At 46.5% G+C, this 15,184-nt stretch overlaps 1 protein-coding gene across 1 annotated transcript in view; it reads right to left on the bottom strand.

Moving 5' to 3' along the window:
• Window positions 1–15,184, bottom strand: part of FRAS1 (Fraser extracellular matrix complex subunit 1) — a 99,449-nt gene that overhangs the window by 81,664 nt on the left and 2,601 nt on the right. The gene's annotated exons all lie outside the window — the stretch shown is intronic.

A 15,184-nucleotide genomic window follows, 5' to 3' on the forward strand; every position in this document is an offset into this window, starting at 1 on the left:
CACAAAACAATTCATCATTTCGTGCACGCAGGCACAGAAATGACACGGCCATAAAAAGCCTGGGTGGAAAAGTTCAAGGCCGTGGGTGTGAAGGCTGCAGGACCCACCAGGAGCTCCAGGAGATGGGTTTGCAGCTCTGTCATGACTGCAAAGTGGCTTTGGGCACGCCACCTGTAAACCTCCCCACCGGGGTTGCCAACTGAATGCAGAACACAGGGGGACAGGGTTTTATAGGCACGTTCCCTTCTGAGCTGCAGGAACACGTTACCCGCCCGCCTGTCTCGTCCAACAGAAAATCCTGCTTTGGAAACACAAAACCTGTCCCAAAGCAGGGGCTGCAGACAACGATAAGGAGGGGAAAAGGGGACAAAAGCCTGAAAAAAACCCCAGATCATCTTCACATTGGCCAAAGCTCAGCCCCATTCCAAGCCGTTGGGTTTGGACTTGCAAGATTTTATTATTTTTGGTGCTCCAGCGGATTGGCCGCTTGCCCAGCTCAGGATCTGAGGAAAGCCATGTCCCTCCTTCCTGAAAAACCAGCTAACAGAGATCCCATTGATACTCCACTCATCAGCTTTGTAAAACTACTCATACACAGAGCATAGGACACACACGTGCACTTCCCCAGCTGTTCCCAAGGAAAAGGGAGAAAGTGAGGAAAGAACAGGCAGCATTTGGTTGCTGTGTTGTGCTTCCTACTTCAAGAAGCACTCATAGAGCAGAACTGAGGACTGCCTTTAGGGGAACAGCTTTGAAAGCAAAAGGAATTTTGCAGCATTTCATGACAAGTTCTAAAAATTCCAGCACTTCCCCTAAAAACATACATTTTCCAAAACAGGTAAGTAAAGTCAAGCTCCTGAGTCTAAATTTATGCAACAAACTGTTCAGTGTTGCTCTCCAAAAACACTGTATTCAGATGACTCTTCACAAGGCTTGGGGAGCCACTGTACAACTAAAACAGCAGAGAAAAGAATTAAACTTCAAAAGAATCAATCAAATCAGGATCCCGAAATCCACAGCCAACTTCAGCCTCCCGATCTCCCTCGGGTATCAGATCTCTTGTAGCTTCTTTAGGGACAACCTATCCCCCAGGTAAAGGGACACACTGTGAGGATCTGTTGTCAGAAATGTTTAACACAATCTCAGCTTTCCAATCCCCAACAAACAGCCGAACTAAACGAGCACATGAAGTGTTTCACTGGCCACTAAGAAGAGCCTCAAAGCAGACACTTGGCTTTTCCAACCCCTTTAATTCTCCCTGTCTGGAAAGCAAAAGCTCAGTTCGTTTAATTGGCCTTTCAATTCCTCCCTACCTCAGTAATTGAGTTGCTCAGGGTGAAATTACAAAGTTGCAGATGAATTAATCCCACTGTGGCCTCTGTTGTGAACTCTCCCCCAAGACCCGTCCTCCTTGGTGCCCTAATTCCCAGCCTCGGCGCTGCCATTCACGGGACTCTCTGCTGAGCAGATTTAACTTGCTCCATCAGCAGAGAATTAAGTCACTTTTCCCTGATTCAGGTTTCTGCCTCGGGGGGAAGGCAGGGGAAAACATGAGTACCCCTTCCTGCAGGGGAAAAGGTGAGCACCCCTTCCTGCAGCAGCACACGGGTACCTGCGATTCGGTGAGGGCTGAAATGACACCCTCACGTTACAGTGACAGCTGCATGAACTGGCATTTCTTGGGCTTTTCTTTAAATTAGATAACATCATTTCTGATATCAACCTACAGAAATGCTTAACTTTTAAGGCTGAAAGCTGAACCTGCAGCCAAAGTCAGAACCAAACCCTGCACCACGACCAACCATAGCGGCGACAATCAAGTTGATCGTCTGTGTTCCCTCCTCTCCGGCTTCCACAAGTGAAAAAGAAATGATCAAATACACGTGGTGGCAGAATATCAGGAAGGATTTATCATATCAGATAAACCAGGGTTTGCTGACAATGAGGAATTTAGCAGACATTAGCAGAAAGTTGTCATTAATTCAGGCTTACCAGATAATAAGTTTAAAAGCTTGCGGTTTAAAATTCTACCATTAAAGCATGAGAGGTAGAAGAAATTGCTTCAGTGGATTTAGACACTGAAGATTCTCTTTTTAACTTCCTACAGAGTATTTTCCTTTTCTACCCTCATCATCCTATCCCATCTCTCATAGATTACAGCCCTGCTACAGCATTTGTTTAATGAAGTTTACACAACATTAGAGGCACTTGATTTAGCTGCCACAGCCACCATCTGTAATTAATCCTCCCAGGAGCCAGAATGCTGCACAGCTTGTTCCTGCAAGCTGGGTTTCTAATGTGCTACAAGCTTATGACCTCCATAATTCTGATTTCCCATCAGTTTTATGCCATCACAACTCCTCTGCATTCATCTGGCCACTCACCCCGGTTGGTGGAGGACAAGACCCACAGGGAAAGGCTGTAAATCAGCTGGATGTTACCAGGAGTCCTTTCCCTCTCTCCTTTCCTTTTGTCTTTCCCAGCCCTTTTCCCAGAGCAAGATATAAAGCAGCACACAAATAAATTGGTCATTTCTGTGTGTATTGACAAAATCACCTCAGACTCCCCCCTTCAGTGTGACCTGAAAAAGCAGGTGAGACGAATTCTACCCCACTGTGCTCCCACAGATTCCACACCAAACCCCAGCCTGCCTGGTTTGCAATGAACGGAGGCCTGTGCTGAATAAAGAGATGAATTCCTGATTCTGGTCCAAAAGCTGCAATTTAAGGAAAGTATAACGTTCAGGGGGGAAAAAAAGCCAACCATGATTTAAAGATTTCCAGTGATACCAAATAATTCACTGCACATCTCGGGAAATTGTTCCAATGATTTCCTATCCTCACAGTAAAAGTCTCCTTAGTTCCTAAGCTGGATTTATCTAGGTTTCATTTTCTGGCTACTCCATTTTCTTATGGACAGAACAGGTTTATTTATAATAATTTCTGTTCCCTCTGCAGCCTTCTACAGATTACCCCTTAACTTTCCATTTGAGAACTGATGCAGAGAGAGCTCCAGTCTTTAGTAATGAGGAATCATGACTCTCTCCTGGATCCCTCCATCCTCCCGCATCCCTCCACCAAATGAACAGTGAAAAATCAGATTAATGCTCCCACAGCTGTCACAGCAAAGCCAAATACCCAGCTCATGTAACATTGTTCCTCCTGAACCGTAAGCCCCTAATATTGGGAATTATATCAGCCCTTACCACCTGGGCGTCAACACACCAGGAGCACCCAAAAGGTTTTACAGCATCTCAGAATCCCCGAGGTTGGAAAAGACCTTTAAGATCACTGAGTCCAACCATTCCCCCAGCACTAATAAAGAATGCCCCTGAGTGCCACATCTACACAGCTTTATTAAATTCTTCCAGTTGTTCCCTGGGAGAAGGGACCGATCCCCACCTGGCTCCCCCCTCCTGTCAGGAAGTTGTAGGGAGCAACAAGATCCCCCCCTGGGCCTCGTTTTCTCCAGGCTGAGCCCCCCCAGCTCCCTCAGCTGCTCCTCACTGGACTCATGTTCCAGACCCGTTCCCAGCTCCCTTCCCTTCCCTGGACACACTCCAGCCCCTCAATGTCTTTCCTGTAGTGAGGGGCCCAAAACTGACCCCAGGATTTGAGGAGCTGCCTCAGCAGTGTCGAGCACAGGGGGACGGTCACTGCCCTGCTCCTGCAGCCACACTATTTCCAATAAAAGCCAGGATGTTTGTATCCTGTATTCAGATGCAAATATATATTAGTGGAGGGGGTTTTTGGAAATAATACTTAAGTGTATGGGGTTTTTTCCCCTGGGTCAGAAGGCCTGGAGACCCTGATCATTTCTCCTCTAATCCATCTCTGCCTGCAGCCAGTTCTTTGGGAACAGAAACAAAAACCTGCAAGTGGCCCTGGCCTCTGGGGCAAGATCAGAAGGAAGGAGTGCTTTTGTGGTAGGTTCCCGAGCTGAACTGTTATGCCTTCCCAAAGGAGTCATGTGCAAACATGTTTATTGACTCCACACCATAAATCACTGCTTTCCAAAGCAAAGCCAGCTTTGCATTTCCAGTGCTCCAATTGGGCTGGGACAAACAAGGAGGAGCGAGCCCTGAGCTTCTGAACCTCTCCACAGAGTGTTCACTTAAATGAGATTTCCTCTCCTCAGGGCTGGAAGGTGTGTCCTGCTCTGAGGAAATCACGATGGAGTTAAAAAGAAACTTTCAAAGGGAGATAACAAAATGAAGCATCTCTGCCCTCAGCAACTTTTACCAATAATTACTATTGTGTGTTACAGAGCTTGGGAGGCCCAGAGGGGCTCAGGGTCCCCTCAGTCCCTGCACAAACAAGTGCCAGCCCGTGATTGTCACAGAGATAACCTCCAGCTGGGAGCAGAAAGGCCAGTTGGGCTGGGAGAGGAGCTGGGACTTTGCTCTGCTGCTGGGAGGGGGTGTCAGTGACAGATCCAAGGCACAGCACTTGGAGTGTTCGCTTCTCTCCCAGACAGCTTCAGCTACAACCACGGCAAAGCTAACAGGTTTATCAGAGCCAGTCTAAAAACTGAACCAAAAAACTACGAAAGAAATACACAACATTTTGAAAACAAAATGCACGGCCTCCTTTGTTTGCTAAATTCTGTAGGGTTTGGTTGGGTTTTCTTTAATGCTGTTCCAAGGAACTACCCAGAACACTGCGTTTACCAACACCCACATTTCAGTGCTGCACGAAACAAACAGCAAAACATCATCTGGCAGAAAATAAATCTCCGGGAAACCTAAGGGCACAAAAATACAACCAACCACTGTTTTGATCAGCTTCCAAGCTGTTGTTCTTTTTTAAAGGGCGCACACACCTTCCTCAAAAGCTTGGCACAGGAGGTGCACACCTGCTTTTAACACTTCAAAGGTTCAGGGCAGGTGCCCTTTTGTTGCTCTGTCTTCTCCTACAGGACTTACACTCTGGCCTTCACTGAAAGTGTGAAGTCCACAGGTAACAGTGGAAAGGCTTTTTCCTTCCCTCAGTCTGTGACAAAATCGGGAACAGGCTCCTGGAAGCACAGCTGTTTAAAAGTGCAGTGCAAAAAAATGATGATGCCTGCAGGAACTTTTATTTATTCATGTACATGCTCACACGAAAACGGAAAATAGGAAAAAGAGAATGGGAGAAGGGAAAGATCCCAGGAACTTCCCTCTAGAAAAAAAGCCCTTGTCACTGATGAATTTTTACTTTCTGCGTTAAGGATAACAAAAGACTCCAGCACACCAGTCCCACTGCACTGCTCTCATTTTGTGTGGACAACGTGGTCAATAAAGTACCAACTGGAACACAAGGAGGCCAAAAGCTCATGAGAAAATCCTCTGGAAGTCTCTATAAAATGATTAAGAGAAAGGGGAAATGAAGGGGAGGGATACGGTTTTCTTTGGAATCCTAAAACACCGTTTTCCAATTCCTTCAGGCACATGGGGATCGTTACCTTCCTAGAGACCAAAGTGACTGTGCCAAGCAAAAAATAAACCACAGTCAAGGACCTCATTTGACTTCTCAGCAGCCACAGCAACTGCCTTGCCAGGGAACAGAGACATGAACATAAAGCACAGCCGGGAGCTGCTCCCAGGGAAGCCAGAGGCAAAGTGTGGATGGATTTCCAACACTCCAAGTGCCTGGGGAGGCCTGGATAAGCACATTTGATTAGGTAAGAGTAACCCCACTGAAACTACTGCTCCAGCATTAATGCAGAGTGTGGGGTAACTCACATCCCAGCACGCTGCTGTAGGTCATGGATGGTCCCAAAAAAGGCAGAGGGGGAACACCAAAAGCCCACAAGTCTCCCTCTACACACAATCCCCAACACCCCCAACCTAACACAAGTGTTGGTGCTGCTGTGTCTGGCTTAACCTCAACCTTCAGACACCCTGAAAAACACATGTCCCAAGCAGTTCCCACCACCCCTCACTTTAACCTGGCCCACAAAAGTGGTTCATAAGCACAAGAGTAACACAGGCAACTGCCATTCCCAGCTGGGATAGCCGAGGATTAAGATGCCTGAAGATGGCCAAGGGAAGGGAATCTCATCTGCTTGAGCACGTTCCTCAAAGCCAGATGCCTCTGTAAACACCCAGATCCAATGCCAAATCAGTTCTTTACGTGTGCACGCAGGGGTTTGGCTCACAGGAGCCAGAACTTCACCTGTAGGACTAAGATGGGGTAAGAAAATGAGACAGAGCAGCAGCTGGGTTTACTCCACATCTCCTGCAAGGGGAGTTAAAGGTAAATCCGTGCTCTCCCTGGAAAACACCAGCTGGTAAACCAGTGTCTGCAGCCCTGCCTCATGCATTAAATGAGCTCAGTGACCAACCCAGTGCCAGGGTCAAGTGCTCAGCTGGTAAAATGCCCGGCTCCACTGACATCAAAGCAGCTCCAGCACTTACAGTAGCTCGGGGCTCAAGGAATGTGGGCTCCCCAAATAGAAAGGTGCTGATCCGTGTTTCCATAAGTGACTCTGGCCTCACCTCCGCTTTCTCTGCAACGCTGCAAACTGGCAAGCCCACAAACCCCACTCAAATCACTCGGGCATCGCTTTCCGGAGACCGAAAGATGAAGCACGAGATCCGTTCTCCGTGCCAGCACAAGGGAGGATATTCCTCATTTTTGTGACCTGCCCAACGCTCCTCACACAGCCCTGCTCTGTCACTCCACACAGATGCTGCTGTCAACACCATCTCAGGGAGGCTCCCAAATAGGAATCCCAGCAGATCACAGCTTTCCTGCTTCCACATCGGCACAGCCGAGGGTCTGAGCGTGAGCTGAGACGCGGCTCTGTTGTTTCAGATGTCACTGCTGACTGATGTGGTTTCAGTGACACTTATGGCACTCTAATGATATTAAATATCTAAAGCCTTCAAAATACTGGTGTAATCATCTAAAAGGGGGAAAGGCTCAATTACCAAGGTTATTTTCCCTCTATTTCATCAAACAGCCGCTCAGAGGTTGTTGTACAAGACGTGATGGATTTAACCAGATGCTCCCATCACTTCTGCTGCAGTGCTCGAAAAAACAGCCTCTATAAATACACTGAAAACCCAATGAATTACAGAAGCATGAAATGACTTCAGTAGAGGTTAAAAACACTCTGGCATCACGCAGAATGCACTAAAAATATTAAGTCTAGAGACCTCACTGCGCCTCTCACACAGGACTGCTGCTGATTTTAAGAAGGAGGTTGCTCGGGGAAGCTGCCAGATGAGGAATTATCATCCCCCCAGCCCCAACATGTGGATTTAGCAGCTATTTGCAGAGGCCAACGAAGGCATCTGTGTAAACAGGACGCTGAGGAAAAGATATGACCTTGAAGGTCGGATCAGCCCCCTGGCTGGTACCTGCAGAACAAAACCCATGTTCCCATGCAAGACTAAAAGGAGGGAAATGATCAGATATTAATGAACAGCTGCGGGGTCCCCTGTGCTAGATTTTAATCCTGCACATTCTTAACAAAGCCACGGGCTCAAAAGCATCAAGAACTGCTTGCTGATACCTTGCTGTCAAGCAGTGAAAGCCCAGCAGAAACATTCTGTGTAGAAAGCACCACTCCCAGTTTACTTTTGACACTAACAGTTCCTATTATTATTAGGGAAATTAGCATCATGTTAATAATTCAAAAAATGGTGCTGAGAGGGCTTCACATCACAAATCAATGCTCCTGGCAGCCTGGACACAGCAGGTACCCACAGCCAGATTTCACGAGATAGAAATGCCAAGTGGATAAAAGGACAAGGAAAAGCATCACAACTGCACAGCCCACTCCTAAGATGCAAAAAATATCATGGATGACGCCTTCTCCTTGGGAATTCAAGAGGCTTGCCTCTGATCTCACAGATATTTCTCTGCCTGAAGCGAGAAGGAGAACTGACACTCTTATATCTTGTGAGCTTAGATCTTCTCCCACAGAATGAGGTCAGAGGAGATGGATGGATCCGTGGCAACTCCAGCACACTCCTCTCCAAAGAGTGAGGAGATCCAGAGGTCTCACCACTCTCCCAAAGCCAGCAAATCCCTCTGAAACTGCCTGGAAAGGATCCTACGACTAAGAGAAGCCCTGTGCTGCACAGTTCCAAAGCAGGACATACACAGGGTTGTTAAGCCACATCACCTTCCAAAAGAAACAGTGGATCAGTGTCATCTTAATTAACTCTGCTCAGAAGAATCAAAGCATTAAGGCAAATTCATGGAAAAGAGACTTAAGAACTATTCCTTATGTCACTTAATGGAAGCACACGATTCATTTTTAGTTTGGGAGGTTTCCACATAATGGCAGACGGAGGCACTTTTAGATTCCCCTTCCATAAGCACGGTGATCCCACATTTTCACTGGCAAATTGAGATAGAAAGGAGTAGATGCAATTTTTTTAAGTGCTTCCTATTTAAAACCAGACCCATGGAACACTTAAAATTCCGATTCTCAAAACAACCACAGAAAAAATAATCCCTTGCAATAAAAATGTACCAGGTCACTCTTACTCTGAGAATTCCACAGTAAACTAACTTCTCATGTACAACAGAAGATCAGGCTTTTTGCATATATAGAGGAATCTATAAAGCTGCAAAAAAAATGTGGAGAAAAATTGCTAACAAGTTTGCTCCTGTTTTCCCCTGAAATCATTCTTCCAGGCTCAGAGGATGAAAGGATTTACTGCACCCCCTAACTGAGCACTGGCTCCTGGCATGTCAGTAGTGACAACTTTGCCTCCACCCCAAGTTCCCTATCTTTGCCATCTCACTGCAAGACCCCGACTTTCAGCTCCTGTCCACATCCCTGAAAATTTATTACACTTAAATTAACATTTCCCAGTTCTGAGCCTGCAAGAAGTTTCATTTTCATCTCCACAAAACACATCAAGCAGGTTGGGAAACTACTCTTCTGTTCAGTTTTGAGGAACAAAACATCTGGCTTAAAATTATTCAAATTACTCCGGGAAGGAATCGTGCTCGAGATTTATCCTTTGGGGGAGGAGGGAGAGGTTATTTCCCCTCGCTGATCCTCAGAAACACAGAGCCCAGGACTCTCCTTTAGCTGCAGCATGGCAGCTGGGAACACAAAGATGCTCTGGATGCTGAGCTCCCGGGGTTCATCAGAGGATTCGTTACGGGATGATCCTGGAGCCGCGGCGGTGATTACAAAACCCGGTGTTTTATCCTAACGGGGCTCCTTAATCTACGGCTCAACAATAAACCACAGCAGCAGGAGAACTACAGCAGTCTCCCAATGGAAGTTTGCTGCCTGCATTCCCACCAGGAGCTGTTTAATATGCCTGGCAGAAACACCAGCATCCCGGCACCATAAACTTCTGAGCCCCACGCGGCTCTTGGCAGCCACTTCCTGACAGGTCCGAGTGCTGACGTGAAATCAACGCTCCCATCTGGGAAAGCTTCAGATTTGGGATTTTTTTGTGTTCCTGAAAGGAATATCTTGGGCTCCTTGTGAATGCAGCAGTTAGAACAGCACCAACTGGAGAGCTGATGTTTGCTGAACAGGCTCAGGGAATGATTTATCCTGGACAACACTGAATCAATTAATTGAACTATAACCACATTTCTGATGGGGACAGGAGTTATTTAAGGAGAAGAAAAAAAAAAGGGGGGGGGAAATGCAGTGAAACCAACCTGGAAGATGATAAATTCCACATGGGACCACTGTCCAGACACCAGTGCCTAAGGTTTATGATGGATTAGAACACTAATAATCTATTTCAAAAGCCTGAGGAGACATTCAGTTCCTCGGAATTTCTTCACCCAAGATGTTTTGAGGATGAAGAACAAGGTCTCAAACACATCTTGGGCTGGCAAATGTGCCAGCACTAGTACAGAGCAAAGTGCCCAATTTCCAGTCAATGCCAACAAGAGTTGGGGATCCACCTTCCTCAGTTATCTTAGCTATTTTCCTTTTCTTCACATCATTTCTGGTTTTACCTATTAGATCCAATCAAACAGTCACAAACAACTCAGATTCCCCACTAGGAGACATCAGTAACACAACCATCCTGTATTCACATATCCAGAAGAAATCCATGTGTAAAGAACCTGCTGTCTCACAGGGACTGGAAGCGCATTATATGCTTTTTCCACTGGCAAAACCTGATTTCTATAATTTTTCTTATCAATTCATCAGACACCACAGCCCCTCCTCTAAGGAGAAAATGCAAACGGGAATCCTGATCAAGGTTTTGAAAGGGTTGAGGAAAGGGAAGGAACGAGGAAGTGACCAAGCAAAGGAAGAAGAGATTTTGCATGATGGGCATTTACAAAGAAAAAGTAAAAGACAAATTACAAGGTATTATTTCCTATGAAAGCTCTTCAAATGCACCCTGAAAGACGGAAGGCACAATGACCTGTGAAATTTCTAAACGCTGTGTAATTGTGAAATTGTCGTCCTGGTGAATGAATCCATGAGGAGCCCAACATCTCCTGCCAAGGCTCTGGCACACAGCTCCTCTAACTGGGGCATTAAATGTTAATCATCTACTTAAGTCAGCGCTGGTGGTTGAACAGCCACCATCCGGGAACTCACTGGAACGGAAAATGTGGAACAGGGCAGCCCTTGTAAAGACCCTGATCTCCAAATAAAGCCGATGCCAGATCACCTCCCATGACACAGGGGAGATTAAAGCACGAGTCTTTCACCAGCCAGGACGGAGGACAGAGAGGGAAGACCCCTGGAGCAGAACACTGCAGCCAGCAGACACTCCCACCTCCAAGGAGAAGTCCTTGTGGACAGCAGTGAGTCTCCAATTAAAGCTCAAAAAGCCCCACAACCCCCAGAGTTGCCCCTTGGAGTTTATCAATTTTTCCACGTACCTTTTGTGCCATCCAAAGCAAAGAGGAGCTGTTTCAGAACCTCTTCTTGCCAAAAACACTATGTGTGACTGCCTGGGAAGAGCATCCCATGGATTCTGGGGCCAAACACTGTTCTTAAACACACACGGATGACTGAGAAGGACCGTGACTTTACTGCTGGGCCCTGGGCTGCTGGAATATGATATCCAAAAAAAGGAGGGAAAAGGAACAACTTCTGACCAGGGAGTGTGCTGTGAGAAACCACAGACACCACAAGGGTTGAAGAGGAGGGAAGTGGATGATAAATTCAGTGTACTTGCAGCCCACTGGGCGAGCAGGGCAGAGAAACACCCTCAGGGTAAGCCGAGACACACTGGCTTTGTGCTTCAGCTGCACCAGGGTAAGTCAAGGCACAGTGCTTGATGCAGGAAAATCTGCCTCATCCCTACTTGGACACCTCATGGAAAGGGACACAGCTACTCCCAGGGAGCAGCACCTGGAGACACCAGGAGTGTCTCCACCAGCCGATGCGCTGCTCCCAGACACACAAAGCTGGTGCTGCATCAGTGTATCTCTCACCACTTGTGCCCACCGCTGTTTGCTCACGGGAAATGTGGCAAGGAAGAGCCCTTCCTCAGGGGTATGTACTGCATCAAACCCTGTCTACTGTGATATATAACCTAATTAATCCTCCAGTTTTTACTGCGTGTCATCAGTGTTCACCGGGTCCAAGCTGCTGCAAGGAACCGTGTGATAATTCCAGACCATCCCAACTCCCAGCTGTGCTGCGCTCCGGGTCCTTACCACGTGAGGGATCGTTTTCTCAGACCAGAAAGCGACATTTAGAACCACAAAGACAAAAAAGAAAGATAACTTCATATTAAAACCAACTCTTTTACTGATCAAGGGACAAGAATCCACCCGTGGGAGAAAAAATCCTTACCTTGCCCCTGAGCTTCTTTTACCTGGTCCCACGAAATCGAGAGCCCACCCCCATTCCTCTACATTTCACTGCTGTTTTCGAGCAAAACAAAGAAAGAACACACGTGCAGCACACGCTTGGTTCAAAAAGCACTTTTATTTTGGAGCCTCAGTTGATCCCAGCTTTCTGAAACCCGTGAGCAGAAGAGATTTGCTGCATGAGAAGCGTCTCATTATTATATTAATAAACCTTAACTGCACAGCATTCATGTACACCAAGAGGATGTAGCCCCAGGCTAAACAGTGGCACTCAAATCACATTATTTAAAAACAAAAGCATCTTGACCGTTGTAAGAGTTAACAAGCAAACCTTTCAACTGAAATCTTCGCTTCTGATCTCATTTTTCAGTAGTAACTTGTTATTCCTTCTAAAGAAATTGAAATGAGGCTCATTTTCCACTGCTAATTTGAAAGGTTCCCTATCCAGAAGTGCTCTGCACCTGCTAACATTTATTTTACATAGTCACTAAATTTATTCAGAGTAGAAGCTATCTGCAGTGGGAGACTTAAAAACTGGGGGGGGAAAAAACCATCATTTTTTATTTATTACCTTTCCCCTCTCATTTCTGTCCAGCACAAGCTATAGATGGAAATGGAAATTTGATTTAAAAAGCATCAAATCAGGCTTTCTTTAAACTTCTGACAACTAAATGTACACAGGTAACCACGAGATGTTACCGAATTTATCAGATTTAAAGGGACACTTGAATGAATAAGGATGTGCAGTCGGTCACATCAGATACTTCAAACTGGTTTATTGTCACTGATATGAGCTAAATAAGCCAAATGACTTAAAAAACAGCTCTGAAGCCGAGCAAGCAGCTGGCTCACACTTTGTGGATTAAGTTAGGGCTTTTTATTCTGTTCATAATTTTCATTCCAACCCCAAGATTAAAAACATTTCCTTTCAGAAAAGCTTCTTTAGTGCTTTATAGTGTTTAAAAAAAAAAAAAAGCCATATTTGTGTCTCAGAAAACTTCCAAAAGAATATGTCAGTGCAGAAATTTATCCTTATGTGCATTACCAGCAGCTGGTGCCATAGGCAACATCCATGTTTTAACAAGGACAAAATGAAAGTGTCCTGGAGGTTGCTCAGCTGGACTTTTTCAAGTGTCTACCAGCCACCAGGTCATTTATCAACTCACACTTGCCATTTAAGCCACCTTAATTCACAGCCCTGTGTTCCACTCCCCTTTTCCCAGGGCTGAAAACTCCTCCTGACACAAGCCAGCTGTGGATTTGATCAACACCTCCCACACTTTCAGAGAGGCACAAATGTGCCCTTCGGCTAAGAAAAAATACCGTGTATTTTCTTCCTTGCTAAGTAAAGGAAGCTGCTGTGCTGGTTGTGTGGATCTGAAAACTCCCTCAAAGGTGAACCCAGAAGGAGGAACATCAACCACCTCCACACAGGTGGAAATCACACCCAGAGAAGGTGTTTTTCCTCAGAGGAAAGCCATGAACACAAGCTGACCCTGGACGCACGAGGAGCCAAGTCAGTCAAACAAAATGCAGAACTTTTGCAGCGTTAACAGTTTGAGCAACTCTGCAGTGCCTGCACCACTACACTTAAATGTCTGATTTATGCACCAAGGATTTTCCAAGCGACTTCAGAGACCTCTGCGGCAAACGGCATTCCTACAAAAACCCAGGAACACAGCAGAAACACAGCATGGCCTGGGCTGGAAGGGACCTTAAAGATCATGCAGTCCCACCCCCTGCCACAGGCAGGGACACCTGCCACTAGCACAGGATGCTCCAAGCCCCATCCAACCTGGCCTTGGACACTTCCAGGGATGGGGCAGCCACAGCTTCTCTGGGCAACCTGTGCCAGGGCCTCACCAACCTCACAGGGAAGAATTTCTTCCTAATATCCCATCTAATCCTGCCCTGTCAGTGTGAAGCCATTTCCCCCTGTCCTGTCACTCCAGGTTCTTGTAAAATGTCCCTCCTCATCTTTCTTTTAGGCTCCCTTCAGGCCACAATTAGGTCACACTGAAGCCTTCTCTTCCCCAGGCTGAACAATCCCAATTTTCTCAGCCTTTCCTCGCAGCAGAGCTGCTCCATCCCTCTAATCTTGGTGGCCTCCTCTGCACGAAAACATGGAGAAAAATCCTGGCTAAGAGGAGACACTGAAAGGAAGCAGTGTTTCTAACCATAGTTTAAGACACCAAAGGAGTTGCTACAGGTTCCTCTTGGAGGTTGTGACCAGCTCTGTAAGTGCCACAGGTGTCCTGTATCACCTTCGTGTCTGCCCCCAGGTTTACTGCAGAGCAGCCCTCTTGGGCTAAAGACAACAGCTGCAGTCATTTATTAATAAACACACAATAACCTCACTAAATACAGCGCTAAACACCAACTCAAGGATACTGGGAGCAAGTTTTTTCAAACAGGAATGACCTAACCTAGAATATAACCTCAGTCCTTACGTACAAATGATACTAGAGACACCCACAGCAGCATTTCAAACACACAGCAGCAGTGAAAGAAAGAGCAGAGAAAAAAAAAACAAACCCCGAAACATCAGAAAAACACAAAAGGGAACAAACATCTTTGGTAATGAGGGACATGAACCCCTCACTTGCCAACCCAGCAGTGCTCAGCAGGAAGAGTCCTGCCATCCAGTTCACTCCAGCTGGAATCTTTAAACAGTCCCGTGGCTGTCAAGACCTTCCACTGTACCTCATTAAAGGGAGCAAACACACTTAGCCTGCTTCAACTTCCTCCCAGTCCACCCAGCAAAAACACTCGCCTCCAGCAATTCCCCTCTTGGGAGCAGAAAAGCTTCCAAGCCCCCAAGTCCACACTGGAAGGGCAAAGGGCAAAGCCCTGCCACCAGCTGTTTCCACAGTGCCCAGTGGCCGTGTGTCACACACACAGAGCACACAGCCCGCCTTGCTCCAAGAGAAATAGAACCCCAGACAGCTGCTGCCTCCCTGCCTGTGCTAACAAATCCCTGAGCCAGCCTGCTGTGGGACTGGAGGCAGGTCCAGAAGCATTCCAGAGACACACAAAGTTGCTCAGCCGTTTCCTTTTTAGCCAGAAGTACCCGAGCAAGGCAGACCAGTGTTACAGAGCAAAACACTGCTCATAAATTCTTAAAAACCGTGATTCTCGTACAAAGTCATTCATGGGTTATGTACACGCAAAGAGAGACACTAGAGAAGGAAAGATGTTGGGTTTATAAAGGAGAGACTCACCTTTATGCACAGGACTCGCTGTGACCAGCTGAGAGGAAAAGGTGTTGAGCTGTTGTCATTAATTCAGGGAAAGAAACACACATCCTGGCATTACATTTTACAAAGCATCACCTCTATCGTGCCTAGGACTGGATATCTGTCACTCACATGGCTTCCAAGAACCTGGAAATATCCCACATCACATCTTTTCACACGCTGGCCAAAGGA

This window comes from Pseudopipra pipra, chromosome 4 (assembly GCF_036250125.1).
Source record: "Pseudopipra pipra isolate bDixPip1 chromosome 4, bDixPip1.hap1, whole genome shotgun sequence".
In the NCBI taxonomy this organism is placed as follows: Eukaryota; Metazoa; Chordata; class Aves; order Passeriformes; family Pipridae; genus Pseudopipra; species Pseudopipra pipra.